The following is a 23,857-nucleotide window of genomic DNA, read 5'->3' as shown; positions in this document are numbered from 1 at the left end:
CCTGACTCTATACAGGTGGTCCGAGAGAGGACATGGGCTTCTGTGACCATGCAATCATCAGTGTGCATCGAAGCATGGTCAGAGGGCCCTAACTTAGTTGGACTATGCATGGTAAAAACAGAGGCCCTGATTCAGAGCCGGATGCTCCGACAGAGCGCTCGCTCTTAATCAGGGCCGGTCTTTTTTTTTTTTTTATGGAGTGGCCTTGTGGTCGCTCGCATTGCTGTGGGTTGCCACCCACATCTAATGCGAGCGGCCAGGAAGATGGTCGCGATGGGCTTGCGACGAGACCCTTGTGGTAGGGTCTCGTGGCCGCAAGCCCCAGAGAGCTTTCGGAGAGCCGAAAGCTCTCCCACTGACATCACTTGTGATGTCAGTGGGGCCGCCACCAAACGGTAGACGTTCTCATGGGAACGCCTCCGTCTGGGCAGCCACCCCCCCGGCCCGCCCACCAAAGGGGGCGTGCTGTCACTCAACATCTACAGCACGCTCCCGTTGGTGCGAGACCCGGAGCGACGGATTGCATGCGCTCTGGGCCACCATCGACCCGGTTGCGAGTGCTCAGCGCTTACGACCGGGTCTGAATCAGGCCCAGAGTACCATGTAAATAAAGGTGCAATGAGGAGTCTGTTATGCAGACCCGGATGATTTCAAAGTGGTGCTGTTACTTTATACTTGTGCCAAATGCATCGCTATACTCCCTCTCACATGGTTTTCTTCCTCTGTGCTTGCATAGGGATTAAAGATCCCTATGCTAGTGTCCATACCTGCTCATACACTTGCTAAATACTGTAAATAAAAGCAGTCGCGGTCACACGGCCTTAGCGAGAAAACTGCGGATGGAGGAGCAAGTGACACTCTGCGGCCTGACCCCCTCCAACCTAAGTAAGGCCATATGCGTACAGAATGTGCCGATTTTCTCTGCTCTCGTTGGTCAGACGGAGACCAGAGAGCAACTTTCTTTTAATAAATTGGCACTAAAAACTTTTTTTTACTAAAATATTATAGGTTCTCTTTGTCCTATTTTCAGTAAAAAAAATGTTGCACAGTACTTTACAGTTTGTTCTCCACTAAGTTACAGACCTAAAAGGTTGACATCACAAATCCCAGCAATCCACAGTCTGCTATAAACTTAATTGACCTCAGGGATGGAGTCTGAATTTCATCTGGAGACTGGCGTGCCAAACATTCTGAACAGAGCTGCCAGTTTTCAGACGTTTGGAAGATGTTCAACATCTGACAGGGAAGTAGCCGCTGAGCTTTCCTGGAAAAAGCCAGCGCTCCAAATGGGCTCACAACACGCTGCTTTAAACTGGGAGGAGAACTTTGCTCTGAAATGATGACAAGACTGCGAAAGGCTTTAATTGTCTCTCTCCCACGAGCCAAGGAGTCTCTCTCTCTCTTTCCTGTAGCAGTTTGGTCCTATTTGGAAAAGTCTCTTTTTTTTCTTCTTATTCTCGAGAAGAAAAATGATGAGGGTATGTTTCCATTAACAACACTATTTCCTGCCTGATGACTACGCCAATACGGAGTAAGCTCTCGTACAGTCGTGGCCTGGGACACATTAAAGGGCAACTCTTTTTCATTGGAGAGAAACATGCCCCGTCTGGAAACGCAGGGCATCTCGCTATACTGCCTATTTTGGTGCACACTGTCCATTTACGTTGCAGCAGATAAGTGAAATGCGCATAGGGATGTAGTTATTATTACCCCGGCTGTCGGAATGCCGATTCCATATCGGGTCTGGCAGCTGAAATGTGATATCTATTAAGTTCTGAATTGTCTGAGAGTCGCTAGAACTCTACCAGCGCGTTTCGGGGGGATAACTTCTTCAGGGTTAGATAGAATACATGTAAAATATGCATTTGCCATTTATGAAAGAGTTGGTGAGCAGTAAAATCGGTCAGAGTCGTCAGAGTAAAAAGTTTTGGCGCACCAACTTCACAGACCTGATTATAAGAAATAATATACCCTCTAAAGAAAAGAAAGATATATTAGAGGGTCCCTGCAACCTTGTCACATAACACAAAGTTGATATATAATAGTCTTATATTTTACAATAGAGGGTACATTATTCTCAACTAAATAATCATAAAACATAAGCAACATCATCTTCATACACACTTGTTTTATAAAGAATACCATTGATTTTAAATCAATCAAAATGGAAAACGACACCTTTACATGAACCGTATTATGCTGACTAGCGAAAATCATTTTGAAAAGCAAAAGACGGCAGGTGTTATTCAAAGGGAAAAAAGACTAGTCCTAAAAATCTAGTGTCAAATATCATAGAAGCAAACGACAGGTGAGTTCAAGCCCTACTTTGAATCATGACCTCTTTGAGTAATTGTCAATAGCAATGATATTGCAACTGAGCAGAGGATAGAGGATAACAATTGACCTTTTAACCATAAAAAGGGAACAGCACTTGCAAGCCATGCTGACTCGGCAGGCTGCTGATAAATTGTGTGTGTTGTAAGAGGTACACAAGAATTTAGCTTTGAAGAATGAATTATTGATCAATCAATCAATCAATCATCTGAGACTTTTTTTGAGCAGTCAAACTGAAGTCAGAGACTGATCACATTTGGTCCGGTAAAGATAACCTAACCCTATAATAAAACACTGTCACACTTTGCAACGTCAAAATTTAAATGAGAATTTAGGCATGTCTTAAGGGATGAGAGCTAGCCCAATGCAATGAAGCGCCCCTGACCGGCATCAATGGTGAACTCCCAGTTTGGTCCAGCACAGTGGGGCTCATGCGTTGTGAGCACTACGTCAGTTGGTGTATCGTACCTTGTGTGTAATCACACTGTGCAGGCCAGGTACAACCATATCATACACTTGTACCTATGCAGACTTGTGCGATTCTAACTGCACCTGGGAGAGTGGAATGGGGGGTGGGGTGAGCAATTGCAAACACATGCAGACAGGGGGGAAAAATGCACATACGCCTGGGAAACCCCTATTATCTACGAGTGGTCAGGGGCAGGTGCAATTAGCAGAGGATGATGGTCGCTGGCACTACCGAAACGCTTGTGCTTAGCTGTCTGCAAACGCTTTCTTAACACAGGGCATGATTCACTGCGGATCGCAACTGCAATTGCAATAGCGATTATGCACGCAGTCTGACTGCGATAGTAGGCTAATCCACTGCGATCGTTATGCCGTCGCAGCACAACAAAAGGACGCCCACTTTACCTTACACACATCCGTAATCCTTAGCAAGACTGCGAAACCATCGGTAACATCGAGTACCATCGCAGCCTCACACACACTTGCACAAGGTCTGACCTTACTCAGGAATGGCTAACTTCATCGCACGCAGTGAGTACACAAGCTGCATATGGTATCACAGTGCCTAATTTATGCAAGACCCTGCAACGGCGTTCAAATCCACTGCCACGCCTGCGTTTTGGCAACCACCCCCAAACGGTTCTTCCCGTCAATCACTCTGCGGTAGGTCTGCGTAGTCACTGCGTTCACAGTCCCAATCGCAGTGGCTAGTTCACGCACATGGACTCTGATGCATATGCATACGCAGATCGCAACAGTCAGCTCCTCGTGACTATATAGCGTCTTTTCGTGCAACTTTTTAACCTTCAAATGCGTCTTATGCATCTGTCTTCTGCTGATTAAAATGATATGCCTATTTTCTGTGTTATACTGCGGTTGTATCTGCATGCGAAACGCTACGTTACAGCCGCTGACACTGTAACGTAGCATTTCGCATGCAGATACACCCACAGTTGCAAACAAAATATAGGCATGCCGCATATCATTTTAATCAGCAGAAGCTGCTTGTGCTACATATTTGCATCGCTGTGCGAATAACACGCCTTTCAAGTTAAAATGTTGCATGAAAAGCCACGGCATGGCGCGACTAGGTGGGCTGTTTAACGAGCAAGGAGGCTAAGTGTATGAGAACACATCTGTATCTACAGCTCTATGTATAGGGAATTATTTAGCTATCATTTATGTGAGGTCCCGTACAAACAGGCTCACAGTCCACTTTCCTGATGCCACAATAGCGACACGGCTGTTTCAGAACTCTACGGCTTTGTGTCCTATCAACTCTACATAGTATGAATGATAGTATGAATCATTTATTGTGTGGGTTTATTCCATTTGCTCCGGGGTTACTGCCTGCTTATATATAAACTGATAGATGAACTGGCTTCCGACTAATAAGGCCAGGCATGTTGGGGGCATACGGTAGGTTTATTGACAGGCAAATACAATTTCCGACACAATGTAATAGCTTGCGATTTGCGGGCACCAAAGCAATTTTGGAGATACAGCCTCTACATTTAAAATGACAATTCATGTTTAGGCAAATCCAGGTTGGTATTACTGTAGAAAGGTTGGTTCTATCATCGAAATCACACCAGTGCCTGCAAATCTCAGGCTCATACATTTAAGTGGCGGAATTAAAATTATAATCTCCACTAGGGATCGATATGGGCGCGTCTGCACAGGCGAATTTCTAGGCTGCTGGCGAAGCCGCTTTGTTTCCACACAGGTAAGGCACCAATCAGTCAACTACGTGACCTCTGAAAGCACCAGACTGCTTTAGGGTTTATTTAGGGCAAAGTTAGCGAAGGGTGTGATTATTAATATAATCAAATAGCCTATTGTATGTTTTTATTCTTAAATAATTGAGAGTTTTAGAGCTTCTTCCGGAACATTTTGTGTTGGTCATATCTTAACAATTCTCGAACTAATATATTTTGCTTCCATTATGTAAGATGATAAAATGAAAAATGCCAGAGGTGGTGACTTCTTATCATAGCTACTGCGAAGACATAACTCTGCGTGTAATTAATTTCCATGTAGGAGAAATGACTCTTAGATAAAACATCTACACTGAGCCGAGCAGAAAAGAACAGTTTTCATAGGTGAATTACAAGGCAGCAGCTCCTTGCAGCAGAGGCTTTATAATAATTGGCCCGACGACGACACTAAAATGATGACACACTTGTGGTGGTCTGCTTGGTTAGCTTGATGTAAAACAGTGGGTGAAGTCTTTTTCTGAAGTACGCACAGACTGATAGCTGAGACAGGTGGTTGCTATCTTTTGAGAAAAAAACATATAAAAACGGAGGGTGTTCGGTGTGTTATATATTGTCAACATTCTAACCCTAACTCTCTTCTCCTGTATCTTATCCCTAATCTCCCCTCCTGCAGCCTAACCCTAACCCTCCCCTAGTGCCTAACCCTAACCTTCCCACAGCCTAATCCCAACCCTTCCCTCCCACAGCCTAACGTAACTCTTCCCTTTCGCAGCCTTACCCTAAAATCTTCCCTCCAAAAGCCTAATCCTAACCCTTCCCTCCCACAGCCTAACGTAACTCTTCCCTTTCGCAGCCTTACCCTAAAACCTTCCCTCCAAAAGCCTAATCCTAACCCTTCCCTCCCACAGCCTAACCATAACCCTTCCCTCCCACAGCCTAACCCTTCCCTCCCACAGCTCAACGTTAACCCTTCCCTCCCACAGCCTAACCCTAACCCTTCCCTCCAAAAGCCTAATCCTAACCTTCCCACAGCCTAATCCCAACCCTTCCCTCCCACAGCCTAACGTAACCCTTCCCTTCCACAGCTCAATGTTAACCCTTCCCTCCCACAGCCTAACCCTAACCCTTCCCTCCCACAGCCTAACCATAACCCTTCCCTCCCACAGCCTAACCATAACCCTTCCCTCCCACAGCCTAACCCTTCCCTCCCACAGCCTAACCCTTCCCTCCCACAGCTCAACGTTAACCCTTCCCTCCCACAGCCTAACCCTAACCCTTCCCTCCAAAAGCCTAATCCTAACCCTTCCCTCCCACAGCCTAACCATAACCCTTCCCTCCCACAGCCTAAGCCTAACCCTTCCCTCCCACAGCTCAATGTTAACCCTTCCCTCCCACAGCCTAACCCTAACCCTTCCCTCCCACAGCCTAACCATAACCCTTCCCTCCCACAGCCTAACGCTAACCCTTCCCTCCCACAGCCTAACCCTTCCATCCCACAGCCTAACGCTAACCCTTCCCTCCCACAGCCTAACCCTTCCCTCCCACATACTAACCATAACCCTTCCCTCACACAGCCTAACCCTAACCTTCCCCTCCCGCAGCCTTACCCTAACTCTTTCCTCCCACAGCCTAACCCTATCCCTCCCCTCCCATAGCCTATCCCTATCCTCCCCTCCATAGCCCAACATTAACCCTCCCCTCCCATAGCCAATCCCTAACCCACCTGCAGCCTAACCCTCCCCTCCCACAGTCTAACCCTTACCCTCCTGCAGCCTAACCCTTCCCTCCCACTGTCTAACCCTTACCCTTCCCTCTCGCAGCCTATCCCTATTCTCCCCTCCATAGCCTACCCCTCCTTTATCCTCCCGTCCCACAGCCTAACCCTAACCTCCCAAAGCCTGACCCTAACCATCCCCTCCCGCAGCCTATCCCTATCCTCCCCTCCCATAGCCTAATCCTAACCCTCCCCTCCCATAGCCTACCCCTAATCTCCCTTCCTGCAGCCTAACGCTAACCCTCCCGTAGCCTAACCCTACCCCTCCCTTCCTGCAGCCTAATCCTAACCTAGTGTTCATTCCAGGTCTGAAGCGGGACAGGGCGCCAAACCACAGAAAGGGCTCTCTCACGCGTGTGTCCGAAAAAGTCTTGTGGTCACAAAAAAAGGGGTGTGACTTTAAGACCCCCCCCCCTCTTACCTCACTGTGAATAGATGCCATGCGCATGGCATCTATTCAATAGCACCACAATTTTTCCCACCCTTTGGACACTGTGGCCCGCTGGTGAGGGCGGCAACCGGCAGGTTGCTTTAGCGGGGCGACAACAGGGCACTGCCATAAGGGTAGGGCGCAGTCTGCCCTTTTGAAAACGGGCAGGGTGCGGCATCCCGCTAAAAACAGCCTAGCGGGAAGGCTACTAACCCTTTTCTCCCGTTGCCTAACCCTAACCCTCCCCTCCCACAGCTAACCCCTAACCCTCCCGTCTCAAACCCTACCCGTATCCTCCCATCCAGTAGCTTAGCCCTAACCCTCCCCTCCCGCAGCCTAACCCTAACCGTCCCCTCCCGTAGCATAACCCTATCCTCCCTTCCCGCAGCCTAACCCTCCGCTGCCCGTCTGTACAGAATGTCGACCCTTTACATGTCTTCATTGTGAACACGTCAGCATTCTGCAGATGCCGACTTGTTCAATTTTAACATTACAACAATGTCAACATCATAGCTGTCGACATAATCAATGTAAACATCGACATTGGCAGTACATCCGGTATCGCTTCGTATCACAAAGCCGTTTAATGCACCACTTCTCGGCTAGGTCATCCTGTACAAAGATTATGTCACCGTACAATTCGGACTGACATGTCAAAGTGACACGTACACCTGTCGCAGGGGAGGCCTGGGGTGATCTGTCCGTGAGCTGAGAACTGGAAAGACTGAAGGGGATTAGCTGGGAAGAGGAGTTTGCACAGTAATGCTATCAGCCCACTGGATATAGAACCCAGGAATTTCACCGACTGGTGTTAAGTGATAAGTCACCCATGATACAAGATGGGATGTGTTGAATAGCAGGACGGTGGAGACGTATCTACAACATGCCACAGGTTACTTCGTCTGAATACAATTTTGCAATACTTTAGAATTGTAACCTGTGCACTGCCCCACAGAGGAATTTACATTTCATCTTCCACTTCGTCCCCAAAATAGAATAAACGACACTGTTGGTAGGGATCCTACTCAGGCGTCTATGAGCCATGAGAAATATTCTGTGTTGCTTTAACAATTGTCAAAAGACTTAGCTGTGTCTTATAATGGATTTATAACATCCCAGCGCAAGTTGAGAGGAAGCGAACAGGTCATGGAATAAGACAAATGAAGACCTAAAGCCTGAGAACAGATTGGTATTGAGTGTGTCTGCCGGCACCAGTATGCAATGTAGGTTCTAACACATACAGTATAGGGATTGTGGCGTGGAGTTCAAAGATTTCAAGAAAGGACAATAGAAGATGGTATAGATGCACAGTGGTTAGCATTACTGCCTCTTAGATTTAACCCCAGGTTTATACGAGTTTTCCCCCCCCGGTGCTCGTTTCCTCCTAAGGTCCAAACACATACTAGGCTAACTCCCTGGGTGTGTGTTTTTTGTGGCAGTGATAGGAAAATTGGATAGTAAGCTCCACAATATTTGGTGTGCCTGAATAAACTGCTTTGGGGGACATTTAACTTCTGGCAATGTATAGACTGAGTCGGGCATCAGCACGTTGCCCAGCTGTGCACATATAGGCCAGTTACAGTAACGCCAGCATTGCAAGTTTCCGTGGGCACCTCTCTGCGGTGGGAGACAAACCTGCAGTTAAAATGGACTTGATTTGCAATGAATGAACTCTAAGAAATGAGGCCCTGATTCAGAGCCGGACGCTCTGACCAGAGCGCTCGCTCTGAATCAGGGCCCACCTCCATTAATATGGAGTGTCCTCCTGGACGCTCGTATAGCTGTGGGTCACCACCCACAGCATATACGAGCGTGCAGGATGATGGTCGCGATGGTCTTGACCATCGCGACCATCGCCACTGCGAGCAACAGCCTGCGGTTGAGGTTTTCAACCGCAAGGCCAGGAGTGATTTTGGCTCTATCAGAGCCAAAATCTCTCCCACTGACATCACTAGTGATGTCAGTGGGGCCGGCTTCAGACGGTAGGCGTTCCCTCGGGAACGCCTCCGTCTGGCAGGCACGCCCCCGGCACGCCCACCAAAGGGGGCGTGCTGTCAGTCAACATCGACAGCACGCCCCCGTTGATGAGACACTCCGAGCGAAGGAAAATCCTTCGCTCGGCGCGTCTCACGCATGCGCACGACGGAGCTCCCTCCGTCGTGCGCATGCGCAGTGCAGACCACCGACCCACTTGCGAGCGGACAGCCGCTCGCGAGTGGGTCTGAATGAGGGCCCGAATCCGGTACTTGCAATAAATCCCCCATAAGGTGAGTTGAGAATATCATCGTAAACTGGATACACACTGGCCGATATATTGACCAATCAATTGAGCGGCCAATATATCTGGTGCCCGTTGGCCAGTGTGTACCAGCGATATGTCTGTGAAGGCCGTCGTTCACAGACATATCGCATTGGCTGTGCTGCACAGCCGATGGACAGACATATCTGCAGACATATCTCCCCACAAAACTTAAATGCTGGCCTTCTGCCAATAAATCCAATGCAGAAAATCAGGTAAGGACATTGGACCTCATTCAGAGTGTGTCGCAAGCGTCGATGCGCTCGTAACCGACTCGATGGTTAGTCCTGCGCACGCTCGCTACCAAAGGGGCGGCTGTCGATGTTGATCGACAGCTGCCCCAGTTTGGAAGGCAGGCCGGGGGAGTGGTTTCCAGAACGGAGGCGTTCCTTTACGAACGCCTACCGTTTTGTGGGAGGCCGCACTGACATCATCAGTGATGTCAGTGGGGAGCTTCCTGTTCCATCAGAGCAGAAAGCTCCCTGGGGCTTACGAGTGCCCAGACCCAACCTTAGGGTCTGGTCGTAAGCCCCCATCAACCTGGTCGGGTGGTGACCCACAGCTTAACGATCGTCAAGGAGGCGGTCGTTCAGGATGCAAGCGGCCGCCCTGATTCAGTGCGACTGCTTGCCACTAACGACCGCCTCTGAATGAGGTCCATTGTGTGCCTGATTCAGAGGGACGCACTCTGCATGCGTCCCGATGGTTACTGCCTGGAGATTTTTATGGAGATTTATGGAGATCCATTTGATTTCGTAATTTCGATGGGCGTTCGTGTCGGTGTCAGTATCGCGTCTAAAGACCACATGCAGGTGCAATGTCCAATGGTGCAGCAGATTGAACTTTGTACTCACATTGGGCCTGATTCATTACAGATCGCAACTGAGATTCCGCACACAGACAGCCGATTGTGGCGTACTGCGCATACATCACAGTGCGCAAAGGCTCCACTGCCATCGCAGTGTCCACGCAGACCCATCGCAGAGTGATTGTCAGGAAGTGAGCGCTTGCGGGTGGTGGGCGAAACGCAGGAGTGCCAGTGCATTTGAACGCCCAGTACAGGGGCGTGCATAAATTAGCCACTGTGATGCCATACGCAGCTTGAGCTTTCACTGCATGCCATGAGGTTAGCAAATTCTGAGTAAGGTCAGAGCTTGTGCAAGTGTGCGTGAGGCTGCGATGGTACTCCATGTTACCGATGTTTTGCAGACTTGCAATGTATTACGGATGTGAGTAAGGGGAAGTGGGCGTCCTTATGCTAGGCTGCGACGCCATTGCAATTGCAATCATTAGCTTATTTTCGCAGTGGGTTTGCGTGCGTAATCGCGGCTGCGATCGCAATAGCGATCCGTAATGAATAAGGCCCATTGGCGGATTTGCTCAGCGGCTGGTGGGCATTTCAATAGGACGCCCATCAGCCGCGGCATCACCGTACAGGCTCAGTAACTAGTCACAGCCGCTACACTGCTGTATTCACCTCTGGGTCAGGCTGTGTGTGTCCTGCTAGCTGTTCTCTTGCCTCTGATCCACAAGTATTGTTATTGGAGATTGGGGGTGGGGTTGCCTCTGATGAGCCTGTAGTTAGAATGATAAAAATGGTGGTAACATCTGTAGTCCTTCCTGACCTTACATGCATGCACTGTATTGTACACATTGGCCTTTGCAAAAAGGAAACAAGTTTTTCCCTTTAAAAAAAATAAAAAATGTCCTAAACACATTTTAATTACACTTCCACTGTCTGGAGGGAGGTGGTGGGAGATAATACTAGATGTAATAATTGCTTTATTGGAGCACACCGTATAATCTCTCCCTTCAGCTGATTATAGACAGTTACTTAAAACAGAGTATTACTTTCCCTTTAACTAGTAGGACAGGTGTTGCCGCGGGCAGTACTACACAGGAAAAGTGCTAGGTAAGGCTGTGTAATGCAGGCATCAGAGACACACGGCTGTTTATAGACAGCCCCAAGCCACAGTACTGGAATTGCAAGTGCATTCCTCCTTTCAGAGCAGAGCTATGTAATATAAACTACATTCTGATGGGAAAGCTGCTGACTGTTCATGCATAGAATGTCAAAGTTGTGAAGCATCACTCAAACGTCTAATGCCGGACCCAGTCATTCTGAGCACCTGAGGATACACCCAACTTCTCTTCAGTAAATCATTTTTTTACAGTGCTGAAGGAAGGTGCTTTATGATCTAGCAAGCTCGGGCCTTTGTACACAACCTAACACAAAGGGGACTATTTACTAAGCCCTTCTGCTCCATGAGTAATGCGGAAACAGCAGTTCCCACATTTCTTGACCAGTGTCATAGGCAGGAGACATTGCAGATATTTCCTGCATTTGAAACAAGATCGCAGCCTACCGCCATGCCGCCAATGTACGGGGAAGTCGCAGTAGTGCAATTTAACCACTTAGCTGGCACTGACGCATGGTACAGGCATGCAGCCAGAGGGGTTTGCCCAGACACGGTCGCAATCCATGCGACTGTGCCGTCCTGCTGTGTCTCCAGGGGTTTTAAGAGGAAATCCGTTCTGCATCGTTAAACAGCAGATTACCTCCTGATTGTCCATCCGGCCCACCCCCCCGGCAGAGGAGTAACGCTCTCAGAACGCAGACATCGCTGATGATTTTGAGCCCCAGAATGTTGTGCAAACTTTAGAAATGGTTCTCAATTAAAATTATCTGTCCTCAAGTTCCGCTATATTGTAAGTTCCAGAATGGATACTTTTCCTGTTAAGTTGTTGCAAAACTCTAGATATATTAAGCTTTGAGGAAGCTCAGTACATAGCGGTACAATCACTTTTTTTGTTAGCAAAGATTTCTTTAAAAAGCATAACCGTAAAGGGTTATGTTGTCAGGGGCCATGATGTAATGGCTTATATCTCAGTTTGACAATTGAAAGGGGAGGTTCCGACAGAGCTGTGGGTTTTTAACTTGAAAGCGCTGCCCAATCAGCATTAAACACATCGCTGTTCGGATTTCTGACAGTGCTATTTTTCAGGGGGAACGCACAGGAATGCCATCCCAGAGGTTCTCTTTATAAATGACGTAAGCCAGCATGGCATTCCCGGACCTTATTCAGGACAGTCCAGGAATAAGAAAGTCTCTCCAAAACCCAGAGGTGACCTAATCCCGGATCGGGACACTATGGGCCTGATTCAGAGCCGCTCGTAAGCGGCCGCTCGTTTGCTCTGAGCGATGTTCGCACAACTGCGCATGTGTATGGGTCGTAACGCGCATGCGCCAACCAGTCAGTGTGATTGGAAATCGAGCGCTCAACAAATAGCGAGTGCCTGCTAATTTGAGTGACAGGATGAGGCGTTTGTGAGTGGTAACAGGGGAAGGTGCTTGCGAACGGGGAGTGGAGATCCGAACGCAGGCTTGCCAAAAGGTCAAAACGGGCGTTTTAAGGGTGTGCATAATTAACAAAGCAGCGTCATCGACCACGTCACTTGGTTGTCTCTTAGCCTGAACTGTTCGCATGATTGCGGTAGGATAAACCTACCACAAGCACTGCGAGCAGTTCAGACGCCTTTCGATGTACTCGATTAATCAAATAAATAACGGAGATGATGTGTGATGCGAGCGGCCAGGGGACGTCTTTACAAAATAGCGAGCGCATGTTTCGTTCACTCGCTCAGACATAGAGGCGTCAACAGACCGCAAAGAGCGAGCGCTCAATTTAAATAGCCGGCCCCTTTTTCTGACCGAGCGAGCGCAAATAGCGTTCGGCTCTGAATCAGGCCCTATGTCCGCTGCTGTGGCTGTGGAGCCACTTCAAACATACAGGTTCCTGCATCACCCGCTGCCTGGCACTAGACTGGAAGACATCTGCTGCGGCTGAGCCGCTCGCACGAGGAGACCAGCTGTGCAGCGCTGCAAGGAGAGGACTCTGGGGAAAGAGAAGAGGATTCTGAAGATGATTTGATTTCGGGGAAAAAAAAAAAGAATAATTTTTTTACTGACTTCCAAAAAAAAATGAAATAGTTTAAGAGGAACTGATTATCCTGCTTAGACAGGTGTTATAGTTTTAGTATTGAAGCAGCCACATAAGTATAATTTAACGTGAGCGGAAACCCCCCCCCAAAAAATGTTTTTGCCCCATCTGCAGATGCCCACTGCCTGACATAAGAGCTAAGGTAATGCTGGATAGCCAGCTGAAGCTTGAGAAGTTGCTGGTTTTTGTACACTGGCTCCTGACTGCTAAATACCCCCCAGAACAATGTGGAGAATGTATGAAAGCTGATGAGAAATGTAAAGCTCGGGTTCCAATCCGCTTAGAGCCGGACTTTTTGCCACCCGACATGCTTGATTTTCACACGTAGCAGCCTATGGAATTTCACAGGCTCTAAAAGCAACCCGCTAAATAGAGATGAGGTCCTGGTATAGACTTCACTCCAGTGTGGCTCTAAGGGGGTGGGAGCAAGGCACATAAATGATTTAGTGGTCCATGTAGCCAAGCATACAGTGGTACACTGGGTCTGAGCTTCCAGTCCTGCCGATAAGCAGGCACAAGCATCCGCTCCTTGACAGCTAAGTGATCGGACATGCAGTAAGACACGGTTGGGGTAGTGGTGAGCATTACTGTATCACAGGACTAAAGGTCTTAGGTTTAGTTCCCACCAGGGGTGTGGAGTAGGTATGTTACGTATCCCTGTGTTTGCAAGGGTTTCCTCTGGGTGTTCTGGTTTCTTCCCCCACTCCAAAACATACTGGTTGGTTGGACTTCTGGCAAGAAAATAATCCTAGTGTACATATGGTAGGGGATTTAGGGGTCTATGTACTAAGCCTTCGAGAGAGATAAAGTGGATGAAAATAAAGTACCAACCAATCAGCTCCTAACTGTCACTTTACAGCCTATGTTTAAAAAATGACAGTTAGGAGCTGATTGATTGGTACTTTATCCCCGTCCACTTTCTCTCTCTCCAAGGCTTAATACATAGAACCCATAGATTGTAAGCTCCATTGGTGCAGGGACTGATGTGAATGATTAAATGTTCTCTGTAAAAAGCTAATAGATGTGCGCTGTACAATTAACTTCATAAACAAGACTACAGTTACCGTTGATGAACAGCGGAGAATCGTCCCGTTGACTTCTCTTGTCATCGCTTGCGGCAAAGATTTTCCATCACTGCAATGAGACAGAAAAATCTTCTATTTGTAGACATCACAATAAGCAGACCCCTTAGAGTGTCACATTGCGCAAGGCACTACGTAACAAGCCAGCGCACAACCTTTTAACAAGATCTCGTTCTATAGAATCTAAAATGTAAGAATTAGGAACCAGGAGGTTTCTGCCTGGCCAAATATATAGCTCGATAAGAGATCACTTCCTATAAGAAAACATTAGTACATTTTCCCCAGAGAATCAGTGCAAGTGTTAGACAAGAGACTAATTTACAGGCATGCAATGCATACACCGCCGCAGGGAGAGGCTGGGAAGTTACATAGCACAGGGTGTATATATGTCATCACACACAAATAGGCAGCTTTCAGCAGGATTCATGTGGATTTTATGTTTTCAATGTTTTTCTTATCGGAGCGCTATATAGACGAGCTGAATGGCGAGTCCTTAATTAAACCCTGAAAGTCACCCAGAAAGATGAGTGACAAACTGCTGACCCAGTTAGTAGGTAGGAGCTGTCAGTCCAATCGAACACAGCAAACTGAAATATAGCAAAATGTACATTACGTTACCAGATGCAATCTACCCACAACAGGAAGGCGGGCAGAGACAAGAGGAGATACAGGTTACTGACGCATTATTCCTCTGTGCTCTGCCTATAAAGTGCATTTACATGAATCTGGGTTATCAGGGGAAGTTACAGTGACAGATATGATCATTAGTGGAAATAAAGTCCCCAAACAAGTTTTTTTCCAAAATACCTCCCACCCGACCTGTCCTCTCAGCAGCATTTTCATATCCTGTCCAAGTCCCGTCCACTGTCATAGGTCTCAAAGATGAGAGAGATAGATAGATAGATAGATAGATAGATAGATAGATATGAGATAGATAGATATGAGATAGATAGATATTAGATAGATATGAGATAGATAGATATGAGATAGATAGATAGATATGAGATATATAGATATTAGATAGATATGAGATAGATAGATATTAGATAGATAGATATGAGATAGATAGATAGATAGATATGAGATAGATAGATAGATAGATAGATAGATATGAGATAGATAGATATGAGATAGATAGATATGAGATAGATAGATACATATGAGATAGAAAGATAGATAGATAGATAGAAAGATAGATAGATATGGGATATATAGATATTAGATAGATATGAGATAGATAGATATGAGATAGATAGATATGAGATAGATAGATATGAGATAGATAGATATGAGATAGAGAGATATGAGATAGATATTAGATAGATATGAGATAGATATGAGATAGATAGCTATATATGAGATAGATAGATATGAGATATTAGATAGATATGAGATAGATAGATATGAGATAGATAGATGAGATAGATAGATATGAGATAGATAGATATGAGATAGAGAGATATGATAGATATGAGATAGATAGATATGCGATAGATATGCGATAGATAGATAGATAGATAGATAGATAGATAGATAGATAGATATGAGATAGATAGATATTAGATAGATATGAGATAGATAGATATGAGATAGATAGATATGAGATAGATAGGAGCAAGAGAGAGAGACAGGAGGAAATGCTTGTGCTTTCGACTCCAAATTCATACGCAATGGTTAAGGCTCTGGCGGCGTACAGACATCCTCCTTATTGACCATAGGGATGCTCAGATGCTGAGACATCTGTGTGCACAAGCGGCGGATTTGAGACACCACTAGTGGGCGTCTCCATACAAACCTCAGCGTCTGTGACTTCTGCAAAGTTTTGCACGAACACTGAGCACAGGAAAAGAGAGAGAATGAATGAATGATACCAGTTTTACACCTAAGCCCCGAGTCTGACCCGATATTAAGAACATGGTTCTAAACCGGGTCAGACCTGGGACAGCTCCCCTTCAGACCCGGTCGGCGACATTCACACACAGGTGCAGTATAACTGGTCTGCCGGTGCACCGGAAAAAACGGAAATCAGCATCCTGGACGGACGACCTGGGTTACCCGAGTTACACGGGTCGTTCCCGTTATAAACCATGCAAATTACCTGGGTCTCTCGCTCTTAATTTTTTTTGTTGTTGTTGTTGTCCGGCACTCTGGTCAAAACAAGCCGGTTGCCCAGTGCCCCTCCTATACATAGAAAACGCAGGACAGACATGGATGGCACTCTGGGTCCGTGTATGCACAGAAAAAAAAATCTCCTGGTCTCAGGGAGTAGGTCACCAGTCAGGGTGTAAAAGGGTCTGCACCCTGAAACGTTAATCTAGTCCCTGTTTTTTTTCTGTGCATACACGGACCCAGAGTGCCATCCATGTCTGTTCTGCGTATATCTATGCTAATGCTGCAGGAGCAAGCTTGAGTAAACAGACGCATCCCGCCTTCTGTGATCCGCTGCTGGGCCTGAAGACGCAGCCATCAAATCACTGAAATCACATTGCGACCATCGGTCATCTGAGTAACATTCAGGATACTCAAGATGGACGGTGGTTTCACGCAGCTGAAGTCAGGTACAAAGACCCAGCTACTGGTTTCAGCATGCCCAGAAAACGGGGCCGACACACACCTCCGTTTTCTGGGGTGCCACCTGACGCCACCTCCGAATGCTTGCAGCCTGTCAATCAGGCTATGGCGTTCACGCACTGCAAGCGAGCTGCACGCGCGCAGTACAGATCCTGTATAAGCGCAGATCTTCCCACACTAGAGTTGTACGCAAACCATTGCGTTTGCGTACAACACTAAATCAGGCCCTATGGCACTATCACCAGTGGGGTGGAACATTGCCAGCTGCTGCCCAATATTACATATATTCCGAAATAAACCACTTAGGGCCTGATTTAGTATGGATCGCAAATGCAACTGCGTACGCAGATCGAGCAATTGTTAGCCATTGCGCATGCGTATAAGCAACAGAGGAATCCATCGCAGAGTGAGTGACGGGCTGTGAGCGTTTGGGGGTGGCGACGGGAAAGTGGACGGAAATATGCAGGCGCGTCCGTCCGTTTGAACTCAGTTGCTTGGGCGTGCATACATTATCCACTGCGATTGCATACGCAGCTTGAGAGCCCATTGCCTGTGACGGAACTTGCAGTATTTGCGGCTGGTCAAAGCTGTTGTAAATACTGCGTGAGTGGTGGATGGTGATGTAGTTAAGAGACGGTCTTAATCCCGACAGCATAATCCCAGCAAGGGATTTAACATAGGCGTGTAAATACCGACGCCTATGGTTGTCCCGACGCCGGAACGATCATCCTCTCTGCCGGGTAAGTATACACTTAGCCCGGGGATGGGGGGTTAGGTTTAGGGACCCCGGGTGGGGGACTTAGGGTTAGGAACCCTCCCGGGTTAGGCCAGGGGAAGGGTTGGTTAGTGTTAGGCACTAGGGGGAGGGAGGTTAGATTTAGGCACCCCCGGGAGGGTTAGGTTGAGGGTGCGGGGAGGGGGGTTAGGTTTAGGGGACCCCTGGGGGTGACTTAGGGTTAGCCCCCCCCCCCCCCCCCCGGGAAGGTTAGGGTTAGGCTAGGGGAAGGAAGGGTTAGATTTAGGCACCCCCGGGAGGGTTAGGTTGAGAGTGCGGGGAGGGGGGGTTAGGTTTAGGCACCCATGGGGGGGAGGTGGGGGTGAGGCACCCCTAAGGTAGGGTTAGCGGGGGGAGAGGGGAGGGTTAGCATACTTACCACCAGGCATCAGGGTCTTCACCTGTTGGCCTCTCACTGTCGGCATTTGAGCCGCTGGTATTTCAATCTCATTCCGGTCAATGTGTGTCGATGTTTACGCAGAAGAGCGAGGACGGATATGTGAAAGCAGAAGTCGGCGTCTCTATGCCGGCTGATCTTTGGCAAGCACTAGCATATTTTGGCAGCTGCGTTGAATGCGATTTCGCAGCTGTGATCGCAAATTGCGCTCCGTACTGAAATCAGGCTCTTATAGCGTAAATTCCCTTTAAACGCGACGTGTGAATTTCTGTTTTTTGGTTTTATAATGTTTCTCTTAAAAAGCAACGCAGGTTAAACATAAAATCTCAACACTATTGCTTTACTTTAATATGTTTGGATAGAACATACTTGGAGAGGCTGCTGCGCAAACCGAATATTTTCCACCACTAAACCAGCCCATAAAACACACACACTGAGTGTGGGGGAAATGCCAAGAATATCAGGCAGGGAATGCGAGATTCCTGTTGCACCCACACAATACTGTGCTGTGATAAGCGAAAACTGTTTTACCCTGTAACACCACTGGCTGGATGTGGGCACCACGCTCACAAGCAATTCAGGGCTTAACTGGGATAAGAAATGTCAGAACTGCCAACTTGAAAACTATTTTAACTGTTTGATCCTCTGTGTGAGCAAGACAAGGATATATACTCGCAGGGCTGTGCATATCCAGTGATATTAGTGTTACTGATTTCTAAGGGCGTCACAGGACTCCGCAGCACCAGACAGTGGGGGAGAAACAGGCCCTGATTCAGAGGCGCCCGCAAAAAGCGAACGCGCGCTCTGAATCAGGGCGGGCACTGGTTTTTTGAGTTGCGGCCTCTTGGCCGCTCGCATAGCTGTGGGTTACCAGCCACAGCTTATGCGTGTGCGGCCAGGTGATGGTCAAGACCATGGCGACCATCAGGCTTGCGACGAGACCCTTGCAGTAGCGTCTCGTTGCCGCAAGCCCCAGTGGACTTCCTGCCATACATGCCTACCCTCCCGGTTGTCGCGGGAGGCTCCCGATTTTTCGGGTAACCCCCCGCACCCCCGGAAGGGTAGGCATTTCTCCCGCATTCTGCCCACTTCCTAGTGAAGTGGGCAGAATGAGAATACCCGCGGCGATCGCGGGTCTCTGTGAAGGGGGCAGGGCTTAAGCCATGATGCTGCATGAATCACAGCATTTGGCTCCTCCCCCTATGTAAATTGTACCCAATCACGGCAATTTTACCGTGAGGGGGCGGGGCTTAATGACGCAAATCGTCAAGCCCCGCCCCCGTCGGCCCCATGCTGCTTCTCTTACCCGGGCTTCTCCCGGGAAGAGAGTATTAAAGGTAGGCAACTATGCTTCCTGCTCTAATAGAGCAGGAAGTCCACCTACTGACATCACGAGTGATGTCAGTAGGGCCACCCACAAACGGCAGACGTTCCTGCAGGAACGCCTCCGTTTGCCCAGCCACCCCCCCGTCCCTGCCTTCCAAACGGGGCAAGCTTTCGATGCTCGCTCCGGGCTCGTGCACGCCGCACGTGCGCACTGGCACACCATCGACCTGCTTGCGAGCGGGTCTGAATCAGGCCCTTAATACACGGACATGCAAGTAAGCGCACATGTAGAACAGAGGGCAGGGAGGGCCCTGCTCATGAGAGCTTACAATCTAATTAGAAGACAAAAGAAGCAAGGAGGCTGGGTCTACTTTGAGGGAGTGAATGGCATCGGTGGGAGTAGGGTAAAGGTGCGTACACACGCAGTGATTTTTTTGGGACGACTGAACAATAGCGATATCTGTATCGTTCAGTCGTCCAAAAAAATCATTCGGTTTCTGCACCAAAACGATGTGCGCTTCCATTTGTAGTTGGTAGTCATTGTTCATCGCCCGAACCTCCCGTCCAACCTGACGATAATGTCAGGTTGTACATGTTCGGGGATGAGGGAGGGAGCCCGGCACTGAACTAAATCGTTCTTGATTTCGTTCAGTGTTTCTGCTCAGTGTCATTAACGACACTGCGCACGCCCCTGCCGGGGACACACGGGACGATGTCGTTCGTGGAGCGAATCGTCCCGTGTGTATCCACTTTAAGCTCTAATAAAGAGATGGTTCAGTGGTTCTCAACCTCTATCCTTAAGTTTTCCCAAGGGGTCATGTTTTTAGGATTTCTGTCTGTGGAGGAAGGTGGGATATTTACTGGCCCAGGAAACTAGATTAACTCACCTGTGCATGATTGCCGAAATCCAGAAAACATGAACTGTTGGTGGTGCCGGAGGACTGGAGTTGAGAACCCCCTGTCGTAGAGCATCATTTTGAGGGGCTCACTAATCAATAATTGCATTTGCAATGCGATCTGGGGGCGATATTAGCGCCCATGATCGCATTGCAGGATGCAATGACAGCGCCGCCATGTATCACATTGCTCATGCGGGGACAGAGGCTCTGAAAGGAGTCCATCCCTGCTACGTGCTCGGAGTGAAGGGTCTCTTCACTCCTGTGCCGGACTCCTGCGCAGTCTACAGACCATGCCGGCGCGGTGGCCACTGCAGGGGAGGGTTCCACAACGCCATCTTCAGATGGCACTAGCTGAGGGGCCCAAGCTTGGTAAATCTGACAGCATCGCATCCCATGTAGAAACCTCTATCTGCTGTTATTCCCCTCCCCCCATAGTACATCTGGGGGGTACTAAATATTTGCAGTGATTTCCTGCAAGCTGGTGTTTATTGAGAATATGTTGCAAATATTTAATGATAAACCGGTCCCTAAATATGAGAAGGAGGTGGGAGAAGGTGGGAGAGATCACTGGGCGTCGGAGGGAATTCCATAAGTGGGTAATGGCATGGGAGAGGTCCTGCAGGTGAGAGTGATAGAGGTCAGAGGGCGGGTATATTGAGATGAATGAAGGCTGCTGATTATGCAGGTGGATTATGGAGGATATGGAGAGCCAGTGTAGGGGGTTGCAGGGTGGCAGATGTGAATGGCGAGACAATGCACAGTACAGTGACTAGATACATACTTGGCAAGCATGACTAAACAAGATAAGATTATGATGAATAACACTGCACAACAAAATGTTTCCGATGTGAAAATAGTTACTTCTAATTGATGTCAGCATGCAAAGAATGAATATGACATTTAAAACTCTCAGTTAGCTCTGAGTTCCGAGATATAGCCCATTTATGACGATGTCGGGGTATTCCTAGTGATGTGGGCAGAATGGAGAGAATCTTACCAGCAATCTGTGTTCCGCGCAGAGGGGGCGGGGCCTAATGACCAAATTAAATGGATCAGTTATTTGTCCCCTCCCCTATTCAAATATATGCGATTCACGGGATTACTCACACAAGATAACTGTGGTGCACTGAGTGACAGCATAGTGAGCGATTCCACCAAGACATTTCAGCAATGGAACAAAGATATCAGGGCAGGTGACAGTGACAAAAGATGCCCCAGAGGAGGAGTACAAGCGACAAGCAAAGAGATAGCACCCCCATGAATAGGCCACTATATTACATAGTACTTTCCTATGCTGTATGTTTGTTTCCTATGCTGTATGTTTGTTTCGTATGCTGTATGTTTGTTTCCTATGCTGTATGTTTGTTACGTATGCTGTATGTTTGTTTCCTATGCTGTATGTTTGTTTCGTTTTGTGTTCTTATTTGTGATTGATTGAATTAAAACAACTGTTATTTATTTTCTATCAAGAAAATCAGATTATTTTAAAATAGCTTTTCCCTATGACTATATTACTAATGTATATACAGTATAGTGCAAGTAGTGTAGCTCAAAAAATAGAGCTAGTAAAAACATTCTGAAATCCTTTTAGTTTTTCTTGACCTCAAATTAGTAATGTACGACTATTTTTAGAAAGGAAACAAATTAAAAGCATTAATTTGTTGTACAGTGTAATTAGATATGTTACATATGTGTAGTGTGCACAGAATGGAAGGGAAAAGCAGAACACTGTGGACGTCATAATGACAATAACATATAGAGATGGTTCCCAAACTGGGTGCCTCGGGTTGGTGGTCCAGTACCAAATAAAATGATTTTTAGTCAGTGTGATAGGAGAAACCATTGCTAATGTCTGCCAAACGAAAAACATGTGGACAAAAAGAAGCAGAGCCCTGTCATCCAGCACATAACTGAGCCTAAGGGGGACACAGAGGCACAATTTACTACATTACATTTGGTAGAAACTTTTGGCCGTGGAAAAAATGTTGATACTCTAGTGTGCCGCGATTCAAAAAAGTTTGGGAACCACTGACGTATAGATAGATGTCCACCACAGTACACAGGACCACAACACCATGCCTGCAATATACAATACAGAGGATAGAGCACCATGCCTGCAATATACAATACACAGACCTACAGCACCATGCCTGCAATATACAATACACAGACGTACAGCACCATGCCTGCAATGTACAATACAGAGGATACAGCACCATGCCTGCAATGTACAATACACAGACCTACAGGACCATGCCTGCAATATACAATACAGAGGATACAGCACCATGCCTGCAATATACAATACAGAGGATACAGCACCATGCCTGCAATGTACAATACACAGACCTACAGCACCATGCCTGCAATATACAATAGAGAGGATACAGCACCATGCCTGCAATATACAATACAGAGGATACAGCACCATGCCTGCAATGTACAATACACAGACCTACAGCAACGTGCCTGCAATATACAATACACAGACCTACAGCACCATGCCTGCAATATACAATACACAGGACCACAGCACCATGCCTGCAATATACAAAACAGAGGATACAGCACCATGCCGGCAATATATAATACAGAGGATACAGCACCATGCCTGCAATGTACAATACACAGACCTACAGCACCATGCCTGCAATATACAATACACAGACCTACAGCACCATGCCTGCAATGTACAATACACAGACCTACAGCACCATGCCTGCAATGTACAATACAGAGGACACAGCACCATGCCTGCAATATACAATACACAGACCAACAGCACCATGCCTGCAATGTACAATACACAGACCTACAGCACCATGCCTGCAATATACAGTACACAGGACCACAGCACCATGCCTGCAATGTACAATACAGAGGACACAGCACCTTGCCTGCAATATACAGCACACAGCACCATTCCTGCAATATACAATACAGAAGACACAGCACCATGCCTGCAATATACATTACACAGGTCCATATTTAAAAGATGTATGCACTTTGGAAACTGCTTCTTGATTACAACCTGCCACTCCCCCAGGACACTCCACTCCTCCCCCGTTACCTGCAGCTAGGGAAGGGTACAACGTTACATAGATGAGGGTATTTGCGGACAATCCCTTTAAATGGAGCTCCAACACCTATATTTATTTTTTACAATACACGCCCCAAGCTGCAAAGAGTTAGATATGCACTATGTATTACATGTGTGTGGCTATACATGGGTGCAATAGGTTTTGTATGCTGATACTACATATGGCACTGATAGATGTAAATTCTCTACATTAACAAATGGTCACAGGTGGCAGAAAGAGCCGTGCTTAGGACAGCATGGACAGAAACAGACGAGGCACAGGGATTGGCTGAGACGGCGGTGAATAAAAAAATGAACCCAGAGAGATTGTAAAAACTGAGCTAGTCCTTAAAAGAATTTTGGGGCAGAGGGAACAATCCCTTCGGAATGTAGTCAGGAAGCCGACGATCTAAATGCCGACCACGGCTTCCCGACTGTTTAATTTCAGCAAAGTACTAATGACAGGCGTCGAAATCCTAGACCTATGCCGGGAGACCGACGCCTGGCATACCGAACAAAGGTAAGCCGTGGGGGGGAGGGTTAGGTGTCAGGGCTCCCGGGGGGACTTAGGGTTAGGCACCCCCCCCGGGAGGGTTAGGCTAGGGGAAGGCGGGGTTAGGGTTAAGCACCCCCGGGGGGAGGGTTAGGCACCCCCCCAGGAGACTTAGGTTTAGGCTGCGGGGAAGGAGGGGTTAGGTTTAGGT

The 23,857-nt window shown here is 47.5% G+C and overlaps 1 long non-coding RNA gene across 5 annotated transcripts in view; it reads right to left on the bottom strand.

Annotated features, from left to right (window-relative positions):
• The window catches only part of LOC148474988 (uncharacterized), a 269,290-nt gene that overhangs the window by 204,772 nt on the left and 40,661 nt on the right, over positions 1 to 23,857 (bottom strand). For all 5 annotated transcript variants that reach the window (XR_015872789.1, XR_015872791.1, XR_015872792.1 and 2 more), the window contains one exon: positions 14,089 to 14,158. This is a non-coding gene — a long non-coding RNA (uncharacterized LOC148474988). The remainder of the gene's footprint in view (positions 1 to 14,088; positions 14,159 to 23,857) is intronic.

The sequence above is a fragment of the Taudactylus pleione genome, unplaced genomic scaffold (assembly GCF_031769625.1).
Source record: "Taudactylus pleione unplaced genomic scaffold, aTauple2 ptg000791l, whole genome shotgun sequence".
NCBI lineage: Eukaryota > Metazoa > Chordata > Amphibia > Anura > Myobatrachidae > Taudactylus > Taudactylus pleione.
Note: the sequence above shows the minus strand (reverse complement) of the source record. Positions and strands in the feature narration are given on the sequence as shown.